This window comes from Halyomorpha halys, unplaced genomic scaffold, assembly GCF_000696795.3.
Source record: "Halyomorpha halys isolate HHAL.00 unplaced genomic scaffold, Hhal_1.1 Scaffold1094.1, whole genome shotgun sequence".
Lineage (NCBI taxonomy): Eukaryota > Metazoa > Arthropoda > Insecta > Hemiptera > Pentatomidae > Halyomorpha > Halyomorpha halys.
The window spans coordinates 60,434-71,165 of NW_027109932.1; the positions used below are offsets into that span (position 1 = coordinate 60,434).

Here is a 10,732-nt window from a genome sequence, read left to right on the forward strand (position 1 = left end):
CGTCCTTGCTCCACAGGTGTCTATGAGCTGCCGCAGTTCTGATACTGACCCTCTAGGACGCCGGTATACTCCCGTGATGTAGGTGGGTTGGTGCATCAGCACTTGGACGGTGAGATGACTGATCCGTCCGTCTCGGATGGTCAGAGGTGGCGGGATCTTCTTCCAGAGGACTCCATGGCGCACCGCTATGAGAACCACCACCGTGTGGATCGTGGAGGTCATCGGTGGCTACGTGATAGCCCCTGATATATGGCGGTCGTCCCATTCCCATCCGTATTCTGGTGTCGGTGAGGACAGCTATTGTTGGTTCAGTGAGCGCTAGGAATATTTCCACCTCCTCTAGTTTTGGTGCAATACACAGCAATTATAATTGAGGACCCGAAATGAATTCATGCCGATTTTTGTCCTCTGGTTTCTTTAATGATATCAGACACGAATGCCTGCATGTCTCTCATGAGTCGGGAACATAGTTCGCTGAACATCTGATTCATTTGGGTCATCAAGTTCATCATGAGAAGCTGTGGATCGAGTGAGCCGGGTGGTGGTGGTGGGAGGGGTTGCTGGGCTCCCATTTGGTGCGGTTCAGGAGAAGCTGGAGAGTCCGTACCGGACCGGAGTACCGGTACGGACTCTGGCGCAGGTGCTGCTGTGGCCGGCTAGAGGAATGAGGAGTAAGCCGTGGCTGCACTCGCCATTCTATTGGTCCTTGGTCTGGTGGTCGTGGTGGTGGGTGGTTGGGCACGAGCTGCCGCTGACGGCCTCGTATTGGCTGCTGCTCGTAGTTCTTTTCTGGCTTCCCATTGGTCCATGATCTTCCGGCGTGCTTCACACCCAGGGAAGGACGCCACATGATCTATGTCACAATTGGTGCACTTTGGGCTACCACCCTAGGGCAGGCACCGATGTTGTTCTCTTGGGCACAGCGCACGCACGCCTCCTTGTACCCACAGTAGTTCTTGGTATGACCGAACCGCTGGCATCGGTAGCATTGAGATGGGCCATGTTCTTTCCGTTGAACAAAAAGTTGGGCTGCGAATAGGCACTGGTCGATGTGGCGTACCTTCTTTATGTCTTCGAGGGTGACCTGAACTGGCACCGTGATAACAATAGGGGAGAGGGGGTTTTCGTTCCATCACTATTCGATTTTTGGAGACGCCTAATATCGATAGGGGCTAAGTGCTGGAAGGCAGCCTGGACATCTTCTAAGGGCATGGAAATGTCTATGTTTTTAATGATATAGCGCTGCTGAGTTTTTCCTTGTCGTGGGGCATAGGTGTGATGACCTATTTGTAGCGACTTGAGCCCAGTTACAACGGCGTCACGATCCGCTGCGGGAATGGCTTTATTCAGTCCAGGACATCTATATATACGTATCAATCATCTGATACAACCTGTCAGCTTTTTATTGTACTCAGGCCGTAACTCCCCCCCCCCACCAGTTCACGAACAATCCTCCAATACTGAACTATATAATAATATATAAAATAAAAAAAAAATTGAAAACTATTCACAATAAACTATAGCCAGTAAATATTAGGCATACAGTCCTCTGAAACTCAATAATATACCAAAGGAAAGTAAATAATACTGTAAAAAATATACATACATAAATATAAAACAAAAGAACTCCTCATACAATAACGTATAAAAGATTATATTTACAAAAAATATTTTGAAATTTATATATTAAAAATTCACAAACAAACTAAAACAAAAAAGAAAAATACAAAAAAAAAAAACAACAAAAAACTACATTACTGGTAGTCTCATCTAGTTGTGGTGATATGAAGACACTCTATATTGTAATTGCCGGAAGTTTCAACTGTAAAATTTGGACAGTTCTCCTCTTTCTAGGCTCTTTGACACTTTCTATTGTAACTATATTATGTTCTCTAATGACAATCACTCTGATAGGGCCCTCATACCTCTGCATCTCTTTCTATCCATTAGTCCCCACATTCCTATATACCACCGTCCCAATATTTATTTTACCCATCAGGTCTCGGACATTTATGTTTTGTTGTACCACTCTTCTACTTTTTTCCTTCGAATCCTTTTCCTGACTTTGGCCCAAAACTTTTGCAAGGCCGAAACATTAGCGGCCATGCTTTACCGGCAAAGTACCACGGTAGTCCTGTCGACGCCCCCGCATCCCAAAAAGAATTTCGAATGGGGCATACTCCGTGACTGTGTTTATGAAGTGGTTATATGCTGCGACTGCCCGTTCCATGGCATCATCAGGTTCCATTCCTTCCCCTTTCTACCTGGTACACTCGTAGGTGGTCACTTAGAGTGCTATGGAGTCGTTCTATCCCTCCGCGGCTTTTTGGATGTTGAGGTGCCAAACCACTTCCGATATTCTCATTTCTTCTCTAATGCTTGTATTGTCAAATTCTCTTCCAATGTCGGAAGAAATTCTGTCGGGCACACCTTAGAATTGGAACCATGTCCGACGGGTTCGTAAAACCGTCTCCGCTGATCCGTCATGTACTGGGTATGCTATGGTCACCTTACTGAATACGTCGATGACTGTGACCCACTGAGTGAAAAATATATATCCTTTCTAGGTGAAAGAATCCACCTGTAAGTCGCTGTGCGGTGTGTTCGCGATAGGGGTCTCTTCTTGAGCTGTACGGAGTGGGTGCCGATGATACTTCGTACTGAGGCACACCTCCCATTTTCCAAGAATCTCGTGGTTTGTTCGTTTCATCCCCCACCAGAAATATGTGTGCCGAAACACGGGAGCTTTAGATATCGGAGTAATTTTTGTTTTTAAGTAGAATTTTTCTTTTTCTTCTCCTTTCATTATATAAAATTGTGGTCGGTGACAGAATCATAATGGCAGCAGTTCTGATCCTGGAGGGTTGGAACCAAAACAACCAACCTCAAGCTGCAGTCAACCAACCTTTGGCTACAGGAAGCCCACCATGCCACAATGCTAGATTGGATTAAGGTCCGTAAGGCAACCCCCCAGAGCTTTAAAAAGGCGGTGTCGGACTTCAAATTCACCCGCGAAACTGGAGAATTGAATCACTTTTTAAAAGGGGGTGACCGACTAATAAGCTGAATAGTAGCGAAGTCCATCGAAAATCTCTATAGCGAAGATGTAGAGGCATAAAAGCAGCAGTCGTCTGCAGAGTAAAGAGAAGCATCTACAATCAAATTGAGGTGGACGGAGAGACCCCTTGGAGAGTTATCAAGAGGATTAAAGAAGGCGTTCGGAGGAGGCCTCCTTGCACACTATAACAGAATCGCAGATAAACTCAGCTAGATGATGGAAACAATCCAGGTACAGGGTCGGTTGCAATTTCTATTCATATCAGTTGGTAAAAGAGCTGGGGAAGAAGGAAGGATTTCCGAGAAAGCGTTCGTTTGTGGAAATCGGTCAAGATCTCATAGAAACAAGCGCTAGAAAGTAGGAGGCCCGAATGGAAGTAGAAGAGGGTGGGCCCGGCGGCAATGGCGCACCAGGTGCATTAAAAGTCGTCGGAAGTGTTGGCAACTCTCTAGTTGTGGTTCCGATTCTATAGAGTTAGGGAGCACATTAAATCGGACGGAGGCAGAGAATTCGAAAATGCCTGGATTCGGACTGAAATGAAGGACCTTAACGTGACATGGCACCTCAAAACACCAGACGCCCTGGTAGAGAAGAGGAGAATGCTCGTTAGTGAAATGTGCTCAAAATTTTATAAAGACAAGCGCTAGGGAGGTGGAGGCCCGAAGGGAAGTAGAAGAGCCGGAGTGGACCCGGATAGAATATCAATGGCCAAGAAACACGCCCAACCCTTGGAGAAGGAGAACACGGATATGGTAGAAGAGAAAGAGAGCTAGTAACCAAGAAAATAAAAGAAGCCTAGTTAAACCCAGAAACAATAGTCGGCGGGAGGACCGCATGTGTCGTGGTTATGTTGAAAGATTGGGTATTTAGTGGCACATTGCCGTGCACATGATGCTTCGAATTGAGGCATACATTGCCAAACAGTGCCCATACATGTACCGAAGAAGAAATGTGGGTCGGGGTGAACCAATGGAGATCAATGCCCAACAGATACGGAGAAGAAACCGGAGGCTGAGTCGATCATCAGGTGAATCCACAGAAGCATCAGGAACGTCAGAGACCGAATAAGAAGCTGAAGAGCCACGGAACCGAGTTAGTCAAGGGGACAGAGTGGAAACAGGAAGATGGGAACAGAGATGGATAGAGGCGAGAAATTGGAGAGAGGAAGTTCCAACACCATTGTGTGGCGAGAAGCCCTAGAAAAACTGTGTAGTGGTGAGAGGACACACCAGATTCAGGAATGTCAATCTAAATTTATCACCCAGGGTGGCCCCTTATGAGGTAGAGTTGGAGGTGGAGATGGGATTGACATAATGAGGGAATTGAGTAGAGAAAACTTGCCGGTGCATATATCGTAGGAAGTATGCCTAGGAAATACAAAGTAATTGTGGAATCTGACCTGCTAAGGAAGGTGGGAGCATGGGATTTACAAAGGTCATTTTCAGCGGAAGAACGTGGGCGCTCGGGTTGAGGCAATCAATCAGGCAGAGGACTGGTGACCAAGCCTTAGGAGGAAATATGAAGATATTCTTTTTAAAGAAGGGGACATGCTTTGACGACCGGGAGGACGGTCCATGAGATCTTACTAAAACAAGGCAATGTGATATACGTAAAAGAGAGGAAATACCCGTAGGCTTCATATCACCACATTCGGGAAGAGCTTGAAAATTTAAAACGTCAGGGAATAATTATTGACAGTACCTCCTCGTACAATAGTCCATTGTGGGCAATGAAAAAGAGGAGCACGGCATGTGAAACAACTGAAAAGTATAGGGTAATAGATAATAGATTAGGTAATAATAGGTAATAGATTACACGAAGCTGAACGAGAATATTGTAGACGAGAAGTATCCAATCCCAAGATTTTGAAGACATTTTGGTCAGGCTGAGTTGAGCTACAGTATTCAGAACTTTAGTCTTAAAGGCCGGATATCATCAAGTCAAAATGCACCCTAACGATCAGAATAAGACGGTATTCACGTTTGAGAGAGGCCACTACGAATTTACAAGGACATCATTTGGTCTCAAAAATGCTCCTATAACCTTCCAGCGCCTGATGGACGAGTTTTTGAGGAGAATTGACGAATCAGTATGCCAGATTTATATGGATGATCTTCTAGTGTTCAGTAAAAATGAAGACGAACACTTCTAACATTTACTCAGCGTATTCCATAGAATCATGGAATTCGCCCGATGTAAGCTGATGGTGGAAACCCTTCGGGAGGCTAAACACCAGAAATAGGTGAGTGTACCATATCATCAGGGCAAAACAAATCACTGCGGAATCTCGGAGACACTGCAAGTGTTAATGAGAAGGTACTTTTGGTGGGAGATGAAGATGACAATCACAGAAGTTAGAGGAAATTGCAAAGTTTGTCTAAGCACGAAATATAACAGAAACCCACCAAAAGGTAGAAAAAAAAGAAAAACCTACCTCAGATACTCCGCTCAACGATCTGCAGATCGATATTTTCACTTGGAGAGGACATAAATGGATAACCATGAATGATATCTTCAGCAAGGCGCCAATGGTGCATCAGGTGGAGGACAAGTCATCGGAAGCAGTTTTGACAGCTCTCCGATTGTGGTTCCAATTCTTCGGAATCATATAGTGGCTTCATGGCACGTTGAGTGACCATTTTTTCTTATAACAAATCGACAAGGGATTGGTACCGAATGTAGCAATGCCTAAGGATATAGCGGCATATAATCATTCGGTACAGACCATTACGTGGTTTTCACCATTTGAGATCCTCTTTCTAGCTGGTACACGCGTAGGTGGTCACTTAGAGTGCTATGAAGCCGCTCTATCCCACCGTGGCTCTTTGGATGTTGAGGTGCCACACCACTTTCAATATTCTCATTTCCTCTCTGATGGTTGCGTTGTCAAATTCTCTCCCACTATCGGAAGAAATTCTGTCGGGGATGCCATAAAATTGAAACCATGTCCGAAGAGCTCGTAAAACCGTCTACACTGATCTGTCCTGCACCGGGTATGCCATTGCCACTGAATATATCAATAATTGTGACCCACTTATAGTCTCTCCGGGTGAAAGCATCCACCTGTAAGTCACTGAGCGGCGCATTCGCGGTAGGGGTCTCTTCTAGAGCTGCACCGGGTGGGTGCCGATCATATTGCGTCCTGAGACGCACCTCGCATTTCCCAAGAATCTCTTGGATTGTGCGTTTCATACCACACCAGAAATATTTGCGCCGCAATACTTGTAGATCCTCTTTCAGCCCACGATGGTTAGTTTTTTCTTGGTGATAAGCCAAGGTTACCTCCTTTTGATGTTCCGGGTCTCTCAGGGTATCTACCATTGAAGTGCATCAAATAAACGATCGATCAACGCCGACCTTTTCCGTTCTCCAGAGCCGCTGGATCTTTTCCCATATCGTCGCATTTCCAACATATAAATGGTGGATCTTACCGGCTGTGGGTGCTTCAGCGCTATGCATATTTGGTCCTCTTTAACACCCGGTTGTGACCAGATAGTCGAAATGATAGCAATGACATCTCCCGAGATAGTTTCAGCCCAAAGTCTCGCATCCTCTGGAGTTCGCAGTGTAGATGCTTCACATGGTCCTTATCCGATTTACTAAATACTAGGAGGTCATCCATGTAAACCCTTTCAAGAATTCGTCCATCAATCTCTGGAATGTAATGGGCGCGTTCTTCAGTCCAAAAGGCATCGTCGTAAATTCGCAATGCCCTCTTTCGAAAGTAAAGCAGTTGTGTATTGGTCCACTGGGTGCATACGAATCTGGTGATACCCTGCTTTCAAGTCTGAGGTACTAAAGATTTTAGTCTGTCAAGGATATCCTCAAAAGTTGGTATCAGGTACTTCTTATCGACGGTATTCTCATTCAGCTTACGATAGTCGATGACCATCCTATATTTTTCCTTGTTCTCACCAGGGAACTCTTTCTTCCGAATTGCCCATAACGGACTATTATAGGGTGAAGTGCTGTCCACAATAATTCCTTGTCTTCTTAAGTTTTCGATTTCCTCTCTTATGCGCAGGCACTCCTGTGGGTATCGTCGTTCTTTAGCATATCTCACTCTTTCCTGCTTTAGTGGAATCTCATTAACCGTCCTTCCTGTTCCAACCAATGCTTCTCCTTCATTATAGAAAATTTCATCAAATTCTGTTGTTATGGCGTCCTTCCAATTCTCCGCCTGCGTTACTGCCCCTACTCGCGCCTTCCCATCTGCTATTGTTTGTTGGCACCTGTACTTTTTCCGTCCGATTTGGATATCCCATTTCCCATTACTATTTTTTATCCTAGCCTCCACCTTCTCTAAAAGATCACAACCAATAATCACCTGATAAACCTTGGGCATCCTACTCACTACATGAATTGTTAAAATGTCCCCAGTGTCCCCACTTACCCAGTCCTATCTCTATCTCCCCCTTTACACTGCATGGTCCACCCAGAGTAATTAATTTACATTTGCAAATTTTTACTTGGAGTGTCCTCCCCTCGCTGTTCAATTTCTCGAGTACTTCTCTGCAAGCAATAGTGTTTGAACTGCTCGTGTCCACAGCTTACTCCTCCCTTCACTCGGATTATAGGCAGACCGCCTTGCTCTCCTTTGACGTGGTAGTTTCTCAATGTACGGTCGCCTCTCTGCTTACATCCTCCTCAGATCTCACGTGTCTTCTTTCCTCTTGCTCCTTGCCTCCATGCGCTTCATCGCCTCTTTTGCTCACAACCATTCCTTTTCTCATCATCTTCGTCTTCAGTTTCTAATACTCCTGAAACTTCCTTCGACTGACTTGACAATCCGCTCAGTCTCTGCCGAAGGCTTTTCCTCCTTACTTGTTGGGCATTGACCTCCATTGGCTCGCCTTCGTACATATTCCTTCTTCGATATATGTATGGGGATTGCCGGGCAATGTGTCCTTCGTTTCCACACTCGAAACACCGAGTTCGGGGGCACTGGGCCACCAGGTGTCCACTTTTGCCACAACCTTGTTCTTGGTTTTGTTTCTCCTGATCTTCTGTTCCTTTTCAGCATTTTCTCCCGACTGTACTTGTACTCTCTTCTTCTCAAGGACGGCAGAGTAGTCCTTGGCCGATTGTATGAAATCCTCTTCCATCCAGGTTCTTCAACATCCATTCTGGATTCCTGTTCCCGTGCGCTTGTGTCTATAAGTTCCTGAGCACATTCTACGAAGGAGCGTTGTCTCGGCATTTTCTCCTTCTTCCCCAACTCTTTTACAGCTGAATCTTTAGTACATTGGATAGGAATTGCATCTGACCCTGTACCTGAATTGTTTCCATCGTTTCGCTGAGTTTATCGGCGATTCTGTTGTTGCGTGCCAGGAGTTCTGCGGCATACTGCCCATCTGACTGCCTTAGTTTCTTCGTCTCCCTAATCGTCATATTAGATATAAAAACTGAGGATGGGGTGAACTATATTACAGATGAACTTAAAAATCTTTTATACCTGTGTAAACTTTCAAATGTTAGTTGTGGAACCTGAAGTAGTAGATTGGAGATAGAGGAACAAGATTTTTGAATGTTATCAGAAAGGGAGGAGATATAAGGTAGGGATATATCCTCTTTAAGAAAAATATAAGGAGATGGAGTAGGCTAGATGAGAAATAGGGAAGGAGGAATGACTTTCGAAGTTCTTGATAAGTTTCTTAATTCAATATGCTCATTATCCTTTTCCGCCCATTTTCTTTTTTTATTAACAACTCCTTATATATTTTTAATCTTTTTCCTCACTTTTTTTATTTCCTTTTATGAATTTAATGATATCTAAATACTAAATAATACTCATCTTTTATATCATTTATGACTATCATATCTTAACCATTCATCATTTGTTTACTTTCTTATTTCTAGCTTTGATATAATTCCTTTTAGTAAGTAGAGTAGTACCACATAATTTACTAATCATTGCTTTAAATTTACACTGCTTTTCACAGCGTTTTTTCAAAACTTTGAAACATGTTGTCTGGCTGAAGATAGTGCTTGCATTTTACCTGGTGTTATTGCTAGATTATTTTAGCAATTCCTTGTTTGTGTTTTTTGCCTGCAGTTATCAAAACAATTACATTAGTTTATCATTGGTTTCTCAGTCTTATTTTTTTATCAGCTATACCTCTCTTTCCTTTTCAATTTTCTATTTCTTTTTCCTTTTTTATCTGTTTTATGATAACTTACTATTATCATTGTATTTACATTGTTAAATAGCAAACCATTATACTACTTTTTCTTGTATAACTTCTATATTTTCAGAACTCCATATAATTTTTGTTTACTATTTAATGGGTTTTCTTTCAGGATCTTGACTTGTCTAATGCACCTATTTTTCATCAACGTTTTTTCAAAACACTTAACAAATTTATGGACCTACTACTTCAGAAAAGTTTCTGGGCCATTATACAAGACTCGTCATTTATTTTTTGTCTAGTATCTTTGATTGAATATTTGAGAGTTTCTCCTCAGGATTCTGTAAGAGCTATATCTTATGTATCAGGTAAATGGGTCTTTATAAAAAAAAAAAAAAAATCATCTTCAAAAATAATGATGGACATATTGTTGACTGTACATATAATCAAGGAGAAACTAGTTGGAGGTTGGGTTCAAGGAAGAAAACACATGGTATAAACTTAAAAAAATTTGAAAAAAATAATTTTCTTCTCAGGGGTGCTAAATATGTTTTGTGGTTTTATGTTTCAATTCAGATTCCTAAATATTTTCTTACAAAATAGTAATAAAAAAAACCTAAACCACTACCACTACCTTCTGTAAAGGGTCTTCATTATTTGGTAAGGAATTACTGTTTCCAAAACCACAATTGTGCAAGTTTTCATCTAATTAAGAGTATTTACTTTAAAGAGCAGAGGTATTGTGTGCCTCAGAAGGGTTCCTAACCCCAGGCCAATATAATGTAATAAATAATTATCTGTCTAACTCAACTAGTAGGTTCTCAAAAAGCTGTATCCACCATTATTACTGATAATGACCAAATAAAAGAATGGAAGATGAAAGCATTGCATGCTAAAGGAAGTCTGTGCCCCAAGACAAAAACTTTTTGACTCTAATCTGGGACCAGGTCTTCCTAATGACAAATGATACCACAGAATGCTGCTGATAAGTGTAGTCTCTGTGCCAGTACATATTAATTTATTAATCTTGAAAGATTATTAGTTGATTGTTTGTGATGACTGTAGGAAGATGGTTGGGTGGCAGTCAAAAAAGTTATACAAATAGCAGAAAAAAATATTATTAACCAAAGCTTACTTCCTACCCGCTACCATCACCACCGTACCATCTTCCTACAAATTTATTGAACAAAGAGTGCAGATTGATTTCAATCTGAACCAGATATGCATGGATTCTTGATCTTGCAAGCTGGAAGTCCATTCATCTAGACCAGTCTAGTTTTGAGGCAATCACTGTGTTACTTGATTTTAAAAATTGAGTGTTATTTTGATTCTTATAGTAATATTTGTTTTATATTTAGTTAGTTTCTTTGGCCTTTTCCATACAGTTCAATAATGTGTAACATCCAATTTTTCTGTGCCTGCTTGATCAAAGTGTTGGTGTAATAGTTTGCATATATGGATACTGGTGATGAGCATTATTACTACTAAAGAGGGGTGGGTTGAGCCATATGTCAGCTGTATCTTCACTACTATTGATCAGATTAAC

General features: G+C 42.3%; 1 long non-coding RNA gene across 1 annotated transcript in view; it reads left to right on the forward strand.

Annotated features, from left to right (window-relative positions):
• LOC136795929 (uncharacterized) overlaps positions 1-9,521 on the forward strand; it is a 44,515-nt gene extending 34,994 nt beyond the window's left edge. The window contains exon 3 of the long non-coding RNA XR_010843640.1: positions 9,359-9,521. This is a non-coding gene — a long non-coding RNA (uncharacterized lncRNA). The remainder of the gene's footprint in view (positions 1-9,358) is intronic.
• Positions 9,522-10,732: the final 1,211 nt, after the last annotated feature.